Here is a 16,007-nt window from a genome sequence, read left to right on the forward strand (position 1 = left end):
ATGCTCTGAGATGAATGCTGAGGGAGGGGTGATGGTGTCCCCCAACCTCATGGCCATGGGTTAGACCTCAGGGTGGCTGAGCCTCAGCCCTGGCTCACATCCAGCTCCATCACCTGGGACCTTGGCAGCAGAGCTGCTGAAATACAGATGTAGGAATTCAAGAAAGCACAGGTATATAATTATAGATGTAAAAAGTATCCTCGGTGATATAAAAATAGAATTAGAGCTATTACACCAAATCTTTGTCCTCACAAGAAGTGGATTGCAGGGGAGAAATGCATTCTTCTGTTCCATGGAATTTAATTAGTTGCTAAATTTAGATTCTGTCAGTAAAGTTGTAGAGGATTCACTGCAGTTGGATTTAAATATTGCCTGATATTTTATATTTTACACAGTGCTAATGGACGACATTAGTTAGTAGAGATATTGTCAAGTATTTCTCTGTGAATGCTTAGGTTTATTCATAATGTTTTAGACAGCTAAATCATATTTGATTGCATTTTAAAAAATATACTTTCAGTCCCAGATATTGGTAGTTTTAAAGCAAGTATTCAGTGAGACCCTGAATCCCAGGAGTTGGCAAAGACTGATCTAAAGCAAAACCACAGGTGCAAAAATAATTAAATCTGTTTTAAGCATAAAACAGCTATGATGATGCAATCCATGGGGGGGTAGGAAAAGAAGTCAGTGTTAAAATTTGTTCTCTGTCATAAAAAAAAAATTATTTTTTTCAATAGCTCCCTACCCTAAAACTCAAAAATAAATTGGGTAAAGCTTAGTAGAAATTCAAGTGCTTAAACACCTCTGTGTCTCTGACCATCTTGGCACGTGCATCTCAGTTCTTCAGCTCCAATAAAACAGCTCACAGCCAGCTCAGGAGAATTCCACGAGGATAATTAAAGACCTGAAATTGCAGGTCTATTCAGAAAAAGGGTCAAACAAGTTCTCCAGTTTGATTCAAACTGCAGAACCTCACAGGATATTTTCTCCTGGAGATTTTGGGCTTCATCACAGTCTGGCCTAAATTTTCAGAGCCTTATGCAAAAGTCACTAAGACAGACAGTATCTGCCATTTCAGGCTGCTGCAGTTTCTGAAGAATTTTAGAAATCCTCAAAGAGCATTTCCCCCACCTTCTTTTTTTTTATTTTTTTTTTTTTTGTTTGTTTTTATTGAGCAGATTCACACAGCCCAAATTACTCTGCAAGGTCTGTGACACCACGGGGCTCATATTCCAGGGCTGCCAGAGAGAGAAGCTGGATGGGCCAGGACTGGAAATGCCATTTGAAAATGTGACCCTGAAGTTTATTTTTGACAGATGGGATTTTCCAGGTAGCTGAGCTATCTCTGTAATATCTGAACTCAATTTAAGTTTGATCTATAAGATTATTTTCATTCCAACCCCTTTGGACACTTGCAACAACAATATTTCCCTTCTCCCTACACGAATTTAATTTGGTCTTGCACTGCAACTCTGCTTAGAAAGCTGTTTAGTGGCAATGTTTCAGAAATATGAATCAAATTTTCTTGAGGGAAATAAAATTAGCCATCTAGGAAAGGATAATCCACTTTTCTAGGGGCAGTAGTTCCATATTTTAGGTAATGGCTCTAAAATACAATAATAATCATAATAATAAAATGGCTCTGAGATACCGTGTGTGCTGATAGCAAACAGGCAATCAGAGCAGTCTTGCTGTCTCAGGATAAACTGGGAATGATTGGAAGCATTGCCTGGTCCACACACCTGCATATTTACACCACGAATCTCAGAGCTTCCTGACAAATTAAAATAAAGGAAAAAGATGGGAGTGTAACAGCTGAGGGTTTGGTTGCAGGGCTGGTGCTCGTTTGGAGACCACTCCAGTGCCAATGAAGTGCTTTTAAAAGAGGATTTGAGGAATCTTCCTCCTGGACCATAACAAAGGCACCTGTGTTAAATGTTAAACCTCTTCCCTCTGCACCAGCTCAGTGGCCAGGAGGAAGGTCCCTGGGGATGGAGGAGGAATCATAGAATCATAGAACCATAGAATCAGCTGGGCTGGAAGGGACCTCTGAGATCACCGAGTGCAACCCTCGATCCACTACTGGTGCAGTTCCCAGCCCATGGCACTGATGCCACATCCAGTCTCTTAAAAACCTCCAGGGATGGAGAATCCACCACTTCCCTGGGCAGCCCATTCCAATGGCTGAGCACCCTCTCTGGAAAGAAATCCTTCCTAATCTCCAACCTAACCCTCCCCTGGCACAGCTGCAGACCCAGCCCTCTTGTCTTGCTGATGGTTGCCTGGGAAAAGAGACCAACCCCCAGCTGGCTCCCCCCTCCTATCAGGGAGTTGCAGAGAGTGAGGAGGTCTCCCCTGAGCCTCCTCTTCTCCAGGCTGAACAGCCCCAGCTCCCTCAGCCTCTCCTCATAGGACTTGTGTTTGAATGGCACAGTCCAGCTGCCCACTGCCAACCCCTCCACTGCTGAAGCAGGAGAGACTCCCTGGCAGCAGACCCACAAAAAAAACCCACTGTTTTTTTGGCAAGTCTTCCTTAGGTTGTGCTGACAGAGAAGCCCCCACACCTCAGTCTCCTCTGGAGCATCCTTCTCCCTGCTAATTGCAGGAGTGACATTGCTGGAGCCACCGTGCGAGCGGAGCCACCCGAGCAGAAAATGACGGCGGAGCCTGAGGAGAAAGGGAGAATCAAAGGGAAGATTTTTTTTTTTCCTGGCCTTTTGAAGCTGTTGTTTCACGCCCCACCATTCCATGCCTTCCCTCTCCCAAAGCAGAGGTGACAAAGCCTGCAGCTGTCCCTGTTTCTTGGAGCTCCTTCCATCTCCTTGGCTCCTGCTCAGCACGGGCAGCTCTGGAGGAGGCAGAGGCACAGGCACCGCTGGGCAGGGACAGAGAAGCAAATCTAAAGCAATTAAATAAACAGCAACACAAACACAGCACTCCTGCCCCTGTATGGTGGCAACTGCAGAGTGGGCTCCTCCATCCAGTGTTTGCACAGGAGCTGGGATGGATCACTTCATCTGCTGGAAGGACCGAGGGGACCAACAGTGGGTTATTCAGCCCCAACTCCAAGCTCCCACTTAGGGAGGATGGAACAAAACAAGGGTAAGGTACTACTGAGCTATTATTGGCATCTTTTGCCACATGTTGCCAAGTTTCTAACTGCAGTGGTCCAGAAGGTTGAAATGGAAAAGAGAGTGAGAAGGTACAACCATGGACAGGCAGACTTTGCACTGGAAGAACACTGACTGACCTTGAAATTTGTTCTTCAAAGGAAAAAAATCAAGACTGAAACCAAACAAAAAAAAAACCAAAACCAAAACAAACCTTCACCAACAAACCAACCCACCCAGCTGAACATAAAAACCAAACACAGCTGATCCATGCTGTTAAGCACAACTCTGTGCCATCAGGGGACCCGAAAACACTCAGAACACTTTGGGATGTGACCATTTTGGTGCCTGAAATCAGACAGCTTCAAACATTCATCTTCTAGAGCACATGTTGCTTTTAAACAAAATATATTCATCATGTTGTTCTGTTTTCTGCAGAAGAATCTCCAGTTCATACCTAAACCTGTAGTGAGAGCAGATGACCTGCTTTGGGGTGGTTTTTCCCCCCAAAGAGCAAATGTAGCTGAACCAAACTGCTCCCTACCTGCAGAGGTGCTCTGGGCAGCTGAGTCATCTGCCAAGATCTGCAGAGTCTTCCTAAACTTCAGAAGTGCAAGTTCAGAGCTCACAAAACTGCCTGACTTGGCCAAAACCACGCAGTGACACTATTTAGCAGTTACCCAATCCTGCACATTTTCTGAGGCCCTCTTGGTGCAGCTTTGCAGCACCATCCATCCCCCTCCAGCTATTGTTGCAGGTTTAACTTCCATGCCCTTGAGGGTGATTAAGCCAGTTACCAAATGTACAACCAGCTCTCCAAGATGAAGTGCTCAACAACTCCAGTTTAAATCCAAGTTCCAGGAGCTGCTGCTGGTTGCAAACAAGGTGACCCTTCTAAAAATCCTAAAAGACACACACCAGACGGACTGTCAGCTTAGGGCATCATCTCTTCTCATCTCAGCTGTGCCCTGCCTACCAACATGCCAAATAATTTGGCAACTGAAAGAGGACTGGAACCTTCACAGGAACTGGGATCATCTGTCAGTAAAGGAGGCAGAACTGGAAAAAAGGACAGGAGCAAAATCAGGGCCATGAAGATGTGGGGCTGCAGCCCTCCTATGGTCACTGCTCTAAAATAGGAATATTTCTGAGGATCCAAGAGAGATTTCTGTTTTTAAACAGCCTGCATGGGTTTCAGAGCAGTGTATGGACAAAGTGCTCTGTCAGCCCAGACCAGATGGGAAGACCCATCATGGAATCATTGTGGCTGGAAAAGCCCCCTAAGATCGTTGAGTCCAACTGTTACCCCAGCACAGCCAAGGCCACTGCTGAAATATGTCCTCAAATGCCACATCCACATGCCTTTTAAATCCCTCCAGGGATGGTTATTCTACCACTGCCCTGGGCAGCCTGTTAATTTGGAGGTGATCAAATATCTCCTCACTCCTTTCCAGTGGCAAATATTTTAAGTGTGGTTACATGACCTGTAAATGTTACTGGACATACCATGCTCACAGCTTTCAGTTTTCTGTCACAGTGTGAGATAGAATTTAGAGGATATGAAACCTTTTTAATCAAATCTCTGGTTTTTTATGGACCTCCACTAAAAAAAAAAAATCTGCTAAAACAATGGCATTAGGCTCCCATAACACCAACAGGCTGAAGGGTTTTTATTCTCCCTTTCAAGTCATTCTTAGTGAAGTAGCAAGAGTGCAAACCCCAGTCCCAGCCAGCTGGCTACACTTTCATCATCCCCTCTGGGGATGAAGGACATGCCCCTTCCTAACCTCCACTTGTGGGAAGCCCTGAGCCTCTGAGACCACCCCATTCCCACACTCCATTTAGCTGAGCAAGCGAAGCTGGGAACCCATTAATTTGCTGTGTGAGTTATAGTTCCCTGCAGCACCTTTTGTTCACTGTCAAGGTTCTGCAACAATGACGAATGCAGCTACATTCAGCCCCAAACTCCAGAATTTGATATACTAAATCATTGCAGATATTAAATGTCTCGGCGATAAGCCTGGCAAATGAATTCCTCTGGAGCCCACACTTCTTGCTGTACACGAGGCAGGAGGGACTCCACATACAGTTCCCTATTGTTTCGTGGAAAATGATGCAGTTTGGTAACACTGTCACTCCAGAATCCCAGGAAAATTCACCCACAACTTCCAGTGGCTACTAAAGGAGCTGCAAATCCACCTGGATAAGTGAGGCAGCAGAAGGCAGGGAGGGGCATCAGGAGCTTCCCAATTCCTGCTTTAATAGCAGTAGCTGGACATGCATATAGAATTCCCACTTACCCTTGTAAATAAACAGAAGAGGCTGCAGCAAAATAAAGAAACAGGGGCACACAGTCAGAATGCTTAAACAGCAAGACACAGGCAGGTTTTCAGTCTTACTCTTACCAACCTCACTATTAATCTTTTCATTTAAAAAGACCCCTTTCCTTCAGCCCCAGCACACTGCAGTCGGGAGAGCAAATTTCACCTCGACTCATTTATAAAGAACACACAACTTTTCAAAGCAATCCTCGACCAAAGCACATCAAGGCATGAAGAGGGTGGAACAATTGCTACCTCATTTTTAATTTCTCCAGATCGCCATCAGATAGATCACAGTGGTTTGCAGCAGGAAGATTTTGCAGGCTTCATAAACAATGGAGGTATAACCCATTATCACACAAGTACAAATTAGTTTGACCTTTCCAGCTTTCTTAGATGAGGCTTCCTTTTTTCCACTTGACTAGAGAAAATATTGAGTCAGTCCTTGTCCTGTGCTCTTCCTTCCCAGATGTATTTCACTAGTGTTTTTTCCCCTAAATCTGCAATTAGAAGAGATCCATTAAACACTGAATTCACCAAGGAATTCTTTGGCTCAAACCAAGACATTTCTGGTCCTCCCTAGGAGAGACTCAACCCTTGGTGTTGCTCCATGTCTGCTCTTCCCATCTCTGCCTCCTTGGTAAAATAATATGTGATATGGTCATTTAAATATTCCCTGTTAACAGTATGAAAATGTTGCTGTGGCAGCAGAGATCATCAGAGAATCCCAGAATGGTTTGGGTTGGAAGGGATCTTCTAGTTCCACGCCCTGCCATGGGCAGGGACACCTTCCACCAGCCCAGGTTGCTCCAAGCCCCATCCAGCCTGGCCTTGGACACTTCCAGGGATCCAGGGGCAGCCACAGCTTCTCTGGGCAACCTGTGCCAGGGCCTCCCCACCCTCCCAGGGAAGAATTTCTTCCCAATATCCCATCTATCCCTGCCCTCTGGCAGTTTGAAGCCATTCCCCCTGTCCTGTCCCTCCATCCCTTGTCCCCAGTCCCTCTCCAGCTCTCCTGGAGCCCCTTTAGGCCCTGGAAGGGGCTCTCAGCTCTCCCTGGAGCCTTCTCTTCTCCAGGTGAACCCCCCCAGCTCTCCCAGCCTGGCTCCAGAGCAGAGGGGGCTCCAGCCCTTGGAGCAGCTCCGTGGCCTCCTCTGGACTCTCTCCAACAGATCCATGTTTTTCCTGTGCTGAGGACCCCAGAGCAGGACATGGTGCTCCAGATGGGGTCTCATGAGGGCAGAGAGGGAAGGATGCTCAGTGCCTTCCATCCTTCCTGCCCACAGCCCTTATCCCTGCCCACTGCAGCACACCTTGATGCCCATGAGAACTCAGATCTCTTCTTCCACATGGATTTAGGGACTGGACCAACACCAGGTTATCCTTAACATATGCATTCCCAGAAAACCTTCCTGTGTGTCACCAAGGAGGAGAACAGCACACACACAAGTTACCCCTTATGCCAGGCACCTTCCAGGAAAACTTCCCTGCCCAAGCTGTGCCCTCACTGCTCCTGGACATGGATCCCTGCAAAGTTTAAAGTCATTCCTCATGAATAATTGCTGCTTTTTATCAGCCAGTCAGACTGTGCTTGATCCAACAGAGGAATCCTCTTGTTCTCTGGATCATCCTGTGTGGAAACCAAGGGAGCTGGGGAGGAGCAGGGAGAGGGTAATGCTGGGACAGCCACAAAAACTGTCCCTGTCAGCCAAAATGTGGGAGGACCTGCTGCATCCAGGGGTGCAAGGAAGGATGGATAACTCTGGGTGGAAAAGCAGAGGTGAAATGAGGGGTACACTGAGCAGCAGAACAGCTTTGTGGGGGGCAACAGAGAATCCTGACACCAAAGAAAGGAACCTGCCAGGGAGAAAATTGAGGCATTTTTGTGGCGATCCCTCAAAATTAGGAATGCTGAGAAAATCCTACTGTCAAAATCGTGACTGGGGTTATAGGAACAAAATCCAGCCAAAAACCTGCAAGCTGGCCCTGGCTCTGTCCCAGCTCCCAGAGCAGGGTGCTCCCAGCACTCTGGGGCTGGCCGTGGGTGCTCCTGGCTATGGGATGCTCCGGAGGCAGGGATGCTCCGGAGGCAGGGATGCTCCGGATAGGAGGGATGCTCCGGAGGCAGGGATGCTCCGGAGGCAGGGATGCTCCCGGGATGCAGTCCAGAGCACTGCTGTGGGCTGAGTGCTGCCACCCTGTGGGACCGGTGTCACTCGAGCCTGTGCCTGTCACTGCCGAGGTGCTCAGCAACACACCCGAGTCTGGGAAACAGGAGGGACTTGGAAGCCCAAACAACCTGTTCCCGGAAAAGCACAACACACTGAAATACTCTTGACAGTTAATTCAGGAGTTGGATTTAGAACAATTCAGAAATTCAGAAATAGGACTTAGAACAAAAGAAAGTTCCTGAATTCTGACCAGAATAAGAAGAAATATTGTAATTCAGCCTAATTTGCAAGTCAAAGGTAAACGATCTGCTGTGTTTACACAATCCCTATTTACTCCCACAGATCAAGGCCTGGATTGAAATCCCATTCCGTGGCTAAGAGCTGCTGCTGTTGGAAATCACTCTTCTGCTGTACTTCATATTTCATTCATTTCAGCTTCCAGCTATACATGCACAACAGAGGGCATTATACATCTCCCTAATTGAACAATACAGCTCAATTAAATATGAAAAGTCATTCGTGGACTAAAACCCTCTTAGGCAAATGTTCTGCTCTTATGCTAAGTAACTCTTTTTATAAAGCTGGGACTTGAGTGCTGCTCAGTTTTATTTATTTTTTAATTTTTTTTTTTCCAAAAGACTGGGAGACTGAGACCAAGAAGATTCATCTGTTCATTCATGACAAAAAGAGACAAAGTTTTGACTCCCTTTTACAAGAGCAGCAGAGGGGTTTGAGCAGAATTCAGTTTTTCTACTGATTGTTCATTAGCAGAGCCCAGGAAAGGGGAAATCACCCAAACCATGGCTGTGGATCAAGCTGGAGAAAGATCTCTCTGCTCAAGGTTTTATAACTCTGGCTGGAAAGATGGAAAAAAGAGAGATGAGAACCACTAACCCAGAGCAGGGAAAGCTTTCCCTGTGCCCTGCCCAGCCTCAGCATCCTGGGGGCTCTCCCACATGGCCAAGTGGCTTTTCACACTCCTATCACTGGAAGCACAGAGGTGGAAATGTGTTTAATTGTTTGACTGTGATGCTGTTTGTAAGTATTCTCAAATAAGGAGTTGAATAAACCCTGCACATACAGATGGGTTAAAAAAAACCAGGTAGGTTATTGCTAGTCAGCACTATTCAGATTAAATAACCATCCATAATACAGGTTTTACCATTACAAACCCTAGTTTTGCTATTTGTTCCCTTTCTTAGTCTTCCATTTGACTAAAGTGACCTGCTAAGCTTTATGCAGATTGGGTTTAAACATCACAGATCCTCCTGGGCTAAAGATTTATATAAATGAAGTATAAACACAGAGTTTGTCTGACAGAGTTCTTACACTGATAGAACTGCTGGAAAAGTAAATCAGTCTGGAGTTAAAAGCAGCTCAGGATTAACTTGTCTCCTGAAAATCTGGAGGAAGCCAAGCCTAAAAGTTGAGTCTTTCAACCACATCTTGGCTCAGCAAACACGGATGGGGAAAGCCCAAATGTGGGGGTTAATAACAGTTGTGTCCACTGAGTCTCACTGAAACCACTGGAAAACCAAAGAGGAGGAAAGGTGCTGAAGTACCATCCTGGCACTTCTAATGTGTAGTAAATATATCTCAGGAGAGCTTGGGACTGGATATATCCAAATTTTTATTCATTAAAAGATGTTTGGCCACATCTGAGACACCTCCAGCAAAACCTTGAAGTGATAGAGTATCAACTGCTGATCAACTGGGAGCTTAGGAAAGAATTAATAGAAGAAACAAATGTGGTAGAACCTCATTTTTGAAACCTTGAGTTCTTTAAGTCAATTAAAAAAAAAAACAAACATTTTTTTGGATTAATGCAGTGATTGTATCACTTCCCTCACTGGAGGCCACATGCTGGTACATCTATGCTGTAATTATGTACCTAAGCAAAAATCCCAATTTCCTTTGCAGGACGGAGGCAAAACCTGCTCCTTGTGCTCTGCCTTCCTAAAGCTGAATTCTGCACGTGACACTCACTGGATTGTTTTCCAAATACTTTGACCTCGTTGTTCTGAGGGCTTGATTTTCATCGATTTAACCCAGCAATTAAAAACACCCCAACAAATCCATCTCTTTCTTGGCTTCATGTTGAAGCAGATTTTTTTATCCTGCAGATTAAGATAAAATGATTGTATCTAGGGAATGGCAAAGCATGAAGTTATTTCCCAAATACAACACCCTGTTCAGTGTATAAAATACTCCTCTCGGTTCATAATGAATGTGAACCTCATTTGTATTTAGATTACAAGCAGATTTGACACAAGAGCTTCTGTTTTAACATCCTCAGTTTTGGTGGATGATGGGAGGAGACAGGGAATAGTTGTGCAATGGTGTGAAACACTAAATCAGTTGGGTGTCATCATCATACATTTGCCTTGCTAATAATAAAAAGAATGAATCACTACTGTCCTGATATTCCTATTTATACCTGAGTAACCACTGCAGCAGATAACAGGGAAGATGTGTGCAAGTTTAAATCTTGGCAGCACGCCTGGGAGAGCCTGAGCTGACATTTGTGGGTTTGGGGTGATTCATGGCACTTTGCTGTGTTTGTGATTACCTTCCTGTCAGGGGCTGCACATCACTCACACACCAAGCTGCAGACTCCCAATTGCTGCATGGGAAGGAAAATTCCCAACTGTTGCACCAAATCCTCTTCAAAGGGAGGCTCATCCTCTGTGTAACCACGGGGCTGAACAGCAGGGCAGCAGCAGCATCAAAGGGAGTGTGTGAACTGCTGTTACAGGGGTGTTATGGGGTCATTTCAGGCCACAGTGGGAAGAAACCCCAGACTCGCTCTAATCTAATAGACCTAAAAACAGACCTGGGATGATTTATGGACTTTCAAACCCAGCAGAGTATTTTTAAGGAGTAGCATCTTCCCTGGCAGGGCCTGCACAGCAACAGGGCTGTGTCCACCCCTGCCCCTGATGGGGACCAGCCACCTCCATCATGTCCCAGCAAATACAACTCAGAAAGACCATGAGAGCAAATAAAAAGGCAATTGAGTTATCTCATGGTTAATATCCTTCCTTCACTCTGCCTTGTCTTTACCTCTGATTTTTAAATATTGTTTTAAATTCAGCTAACTACACAGAACTGTCAGACAAAGCCAACTCCTTAACCCAAGGGAAATAAATCACAGGGCACCAAAATAGCTACAAAATTATTCTGAAGTTTTGCATCTGTGGTAGAAATTTTTCATGAGCTCAGCCCTGCTTTCTGGATGTCCCTGATGGGGTAACACAGGAGTGAATTTGAAATCAAAGAAATGGTAATCCAAATAAAAAAAGACTTGGATAGCAACGAGAAACACTTTCCCTACATGAGGAGGTGCAAGTTTGGGAACCAAGCAGGGCTCTCTCACCAGTTGTTTGGTGCTGCCAGTGCTGCTGTTCCTCGCTCTCCAACAACGCTCCTCAGCCAAGGGCTGAAAATCAGCACGCAGGAATCAAACCCTGGCGGGATTAACACTGGAAATACAACTCAGGTCACCCCAGGGAAGGGTGGCTGTGGTCTCAGAGACCACCCACCCCAGAGGGCTTGTGCCACACCACAGCCAAAGGTGTCCTGTGGCTCAGGGAACAGGACACGTCACCACTCGCCTCCTCCCACCACACCGAAGACACACTTGCCCTCCTCGGACACCCCCGGTGAGCTCACGTGAGAGGCTGAGGAGCTCCAGGCACCACTGTTACCCCATGGAAAGTCAGGGTTTGAAGGGTTGCATCATTCCATCAGGTTTGCCACGGGGCTGCTGGCAAAGGTGAGCTGCTCTCCCGCTGTCATTCACATTCCCAACACACGTCCTGTCACCGCGCACAACAGCACGGGCTGAAAATTCTGGGAGCGCTGGATGGGCTACAGAGAGCTCAACTCACTGCAGAAGGTAGGGATGGGAGAACTTCCAGCTCCCCAGAGTTCAGCCAGGATCATTCAACTCCAGCTACCTGCAGGCACACCCTGGCTCCCTGCAGCCCTTCACCACACAAGTGCTGCCTCCAGGCTATGGGCACGTGGGGCAGGAGACCCTGGGAGCCTTCCAAGAGGTGGTATTTACAAATACACACTAAACAGTGTTTGGCTTCCTGAGAAGGGTTAGTTCACTTGACCCTTCCTGAAATGAAGTAAAATCTTGTGAGAGGGATTCAGCTCTGCCCAGAGTTCAGCACAGGAGGGAGAGGTTGCTGCACGCCAGTGGAAGCCATTGTCTAGAGCAGCCTGCTTTGGGAAAATTAGCAGTGTGCACACCTCTAAATGAGGCTGTACAGCAAGTAAAAGAGGGATTAGCCATGTAAAGTAAGTCCTTTTGGTATTAGATTAAAGAGGGGAGGTGACTTTGAAGGATTATTCAAGAGCCATTCAAGCAGTTTTCAGGGACTTACAAACGCGGGGTAAAAATGCAGCTCCTCGGGTCCAGAAAAGAATAAAAACCAGTGTCCTGGCCAGGAAAGCAACGGAAAAGGCTTCTGGAGGGACCACCTGGCTGCCCCAGGTGCAGACCCCCCCACCCCGCTGCCCACGATCGGTACCGGCCACGGTGCGGCCGGAGCATCACCTGCACACCCGGGCTGGAGCTGCTGCAGGGAGCCAGAGGCACCGGGGAAGGGGCTCCCACAGCCACGATGCCACTGGGATGTGTCACAGCACCCCCAGCCCCACGGCGGGTGGGAGGGCAGCTCTGCCCACCGTGCTGGACACCGTGTCGGGAAGGACCTTTGGAGCAGCACGAGCGTTAGAACCGGAGCCTTGCACCAGTCCCTGCTCTCACCTCAGTGATTTATCGGCTGGGATGCAGGTCCTTAACTGAGCCATGGAAACGGGAGGATGCGCCAGCACAAACACAAAAACTGACTTCTCTCCCCAGCCGAACGTTCCCCTGCTTCCCTGCACCTCCGGGTGCCTCATCAACATGCTGGCTCTTAATCCTTTGCCCACATTAATCCAGCGAGTGGAAATGAATACGTGGCTATAAGACATCAGGCGGTTTTATCGAACCCTCCTTGCAAAAAAACCCACAAAACCTCTTTTGCTGAGCCTAAAAGGTGACGGATAATTAGTATGTAAGATACCAACTATTCCCACTTGTTATGCAAGCAGCATCCTTTAATTTGTAGTTTAGAGAGCAAGTCATTCCTGTCTGGGATAAATAAAACAACACGCTGCAGTATGTTGCTCACGACACGGGAGCAGCATCAGTCTGGGGAAGGCAAAAGGAGCTTCAACTCCAGCCGCGTTAGCCAGCAAAAAGTTCTGCGTGCGTCTGTGCCAGCCTGGCGGGAGCATCCCTGCGCATGCAGGGAGGGAGGGATGGAGGGAGCGAAGGATGCTCCCGGTCCCGCCGCTCCCGCTCCCCGTGCCCGGGGGCAACGCCCCGACCCCCGCCCCGAGCCGACTTTGCGGACCCCGCGCCCAGCCCCGCACAGAGCTCCGCCCGGCCAGGAGCCGCGGGGGCACTGCGGGGAGCCCGGCGGGGCAGGCACCGCGTCCGCCCGGCCCCGCATCCCCGCCGGCTCCCGCAGCGCGGCCGCGCTCTCCTTCCCCCGAACCGCAGCCTTTCCTAATTTCCTTATTTATTCCTATTTTTTTCTCCCCTTTCTGACCCCCCCTCCCTGCTCCCGGTGCCGAGCCGCGCTCACCTGTGCGGGCGGGGGGGACATGCCCTGCCCTGCCCTGCCCTGCCCTGCCCGGCGTGGCTCCGCGGGTGCGGGCGCTGCTCCCGCAGCCCCGCGGTGCTCTCGATGCTCCCGGCGCTCCCGCAGCCCCGCGGTGCTCCCGGTGCTCCCGGTGTTCCCGCAGCTCCCGCAGCCCCGCGGCCGCAGCATTGAGCGGCAGCGGCGAGGGCCGGGCGGGCTCCGCGCAGACCCCACCCCCGGCCCCGCCGTGCGCGGGGGGCGGGCGGCGGGGCGGCGGCGGCGCGGCCGCGCTTAACCCTTCGCTGCCCCTTCGCTGCCCCTTCGATGCCCCTTCGCTGCCCCTTCGCTGCACCTTCGATGCCCCTTCGGAGCCCCGCCGGGCCCCGGGGCAGCGCTCGGTGCCCGCCCGCGGGTGTGCGCGGCTGCGGCGCGGTCCCCGACCCGCGGGCAGCATCCTTTGCCCTGCCCCGTTCCGCGCTCCCGCAGCCCAGGTGCTGCTCCTCCCGCACCTGCGGGACCCTCCGCGGCAGCCCCGAGCCTGTTCCCGTCCCGCTCCCCGCCTTTCCCGCATCCTCGCCCAGTCCCGGTCCCGCTGACGGCAGACCTTGGAGTCCCAAATTATCGCTCGCGGCTTTTTTGCCCTCCGGTTTTAATCCCCAATTTGCCGTAATTGTCTCGCTCTTCCAAAGGAGCCTTTCTCCTCACCCGCCTGCTCGCTCAGCCCTTTGCATCCACTTTCTGCTTTCGTTCCCTTCCTGATCCTCCTCGTCCGAGAAATGAGTGTCTCGTGCAGGGAGATATGGAGCCGGAGAGCGGAGCACACCTGTGGACCAGCTCTGCCGCTTCCAAGCCCTTTTGGCACCCCTGTGCCCAGGGATGCTCCCAAACCTTCCGCAGGATCCCTCATCAGTGTCTTTACTTGCTACCACAATGCAAATGATGAGCCGCCAACTGCTTTCAGAGTCGTGAGTTTAGGCTTAATCAGCAGCGCAGTGTAAAGGCACAAAAAAAAGAAAAAGAAACGTATTCAGGAGTGAGAGTGGGACCTACCTGTGCCCCGTCCCGAAATTCTGTCCCGGGAAATGCTCTTAAATGCCTGTGCAAAAAAAAAATGCCTTTCAGTGCAAAGAGGGTATTCAGTCTTAACTGTGCCTCCCCTGGGTTTTGAGGGATTAAGTGAAACCCTTATTATGTTTAATTATCTCTAGAGTTGCTCTCTGTGCTTGCTGCCTTGCTTTATGGTTTAATAAACTGCACATCGATATAAACTGAGTGACAATTAACGTTAGTGCAGGTTGGATTCGTGTTTATTGCTGCTTTACAGGTTCACCTCGACATTCTTTCACTCAGATGTTTCATTGCCATCTATCAGAGCCTCTTTATTAGTGCAGCTCCCCACTCCAAAAGGATTCAAAAGGCTCCAAAAGACTCCAAAAGGTTGGGAAGCAGCCTGAGCAGCACAGGAGGGTGGCTGCCCCGGTGGAGACTCCAAGCTCAGCCCCATGCAGGGCTCAGCTCTGTGGGTCCCAGGGCTTGGGCAGCAGCACATGGAGCAGTGAAAACACAGTGGAGCATCTCCATAGGCTGGGAATAATGGAGCATCTTTAGTTGGCCCAATCCTGAGCAGCCTCTACCCTGGTGCCTTGGGAATGCTCAGCTCTTAAAATCCCATAGAAATGCTCAGATCCCTTAAAATCCCATAGAATCATTATGGTTGGGTAAGACCTCCAAGACCATCAAGCCCAACCTTCATGATGGAAGGTGGCCCTAAAGAGAGTCCACTGCTCATGGGGAGGGCAGGAGGGGCCAGTGCTGCCTTTCCTGAGTCCTGCTGAAGGTTTAAGGTTAGACCCAACTGCAAATCAAAGTCTGGAGGAGGCAGGAGTGTTGCACTCGAGCCGTGTGTGAAAGAATCCCCTTGTGCTATGAAATGTTATATAAATGTTGGGTATTATTTGTGTAATCTCCTCCTGATTTATACAGGAGTGGGGCCTGCTCAGCAATCCAAAGCAAAGTTGAGCGCCAAGTGTTTTCAATTTGGGAGTGCCTGTGTCTCCAAGGTCACCTCATCAATCCTGGCACCGTGGCACGGCGCTGCCAGTCTGCGTGGGGTGTAATAACTCTGGAGGGAAATCAACGCTGGAAGTGCTTCCGAATTTTTCAAAGGGAACATGCATTGAATACATCATCATCATAACCCATCTGAGCACGCAACATCCAGGGAAAAAAACATCACCCACCTCGGCTGGGTGGCAACCGAAAGCAAATCAGATCTGAAAGGTGAAGGCAGGGCAGCGGTGTGAGCAGACAGATGGCTTCCTTGAAAAGCCTTTTGGTCGTGCCACCTCCCCTGCACACCTTATAACTCACCCCTGAATGAACAAGCAAACCAGGTCACCTGCTTTTTTCTTTTCTTTTTTTTTCCCTTTCCCCCAACGAATCCACAAATAAGGCCAAAGGTAGAAGAGTCAGCAATCAAAGCCTCCGGTTTAAAATTCAGACACATTCCTTTGAACAAATAGTCTAAAATACTTCATAAATCTGGCAAGGAAAACTGCCTGGCGGGTTTTTAAGCTCGGTTGTAACAGTAAAGCTGACACTTTGAATCAAGCCTTACAGCGCGACCTTCAGAAGCTGCTGCGGCGCAGCCGGGCTGTGATTGACAGCCGGGAGATTCCTGCCAGAGCATCGCTCCGCTCCTTAGCGCGGGGATGTTAATTAGGTGAAAACAAACCGCTTTGGAATCACCGGGAAGGTTGT

The 16,007-nt window shown here is 49.0% G+C and overlaps 1 protein-coding gene across 2 annotated transcripts in view; it reads right to left on the reverse strand.

Annotated features, from left to right (window-relative positions):
* LOC135420128 (contactin-4) overlaps positions 1–13,326 on the reverse strand; it is a 283,517-nt gene extending 270,191 nt beyond the window's left edge. For both annotated transcript variants that reach the window (XM_064667147.1, XM_064667145.1), the window contains exon 1: positions 13,251–13,326. The gene's annotated coding sequence lies outside the window, so the exon portion shown is untranslated. The remainder of the gene's footprint in view (positions 1–13,250) is intronic.
* Positions 13,327–16,007: the final 2,681 nt, after the last annotated feature.

Source organism: Pseudopipra pipra, chromosome 11 (assembly GCF_036250125.1).
Source record: "Pseudopipra pipra isolate bDixPip1 chromosome 11, bDixPip1.hap1, whole genome shotgun sequence".
NCBI lineage: Eukaryota > Metazoa > Chordata > Aves > Passeriformes > Pipridae > Pseudopipra > Pseudopipra pipra.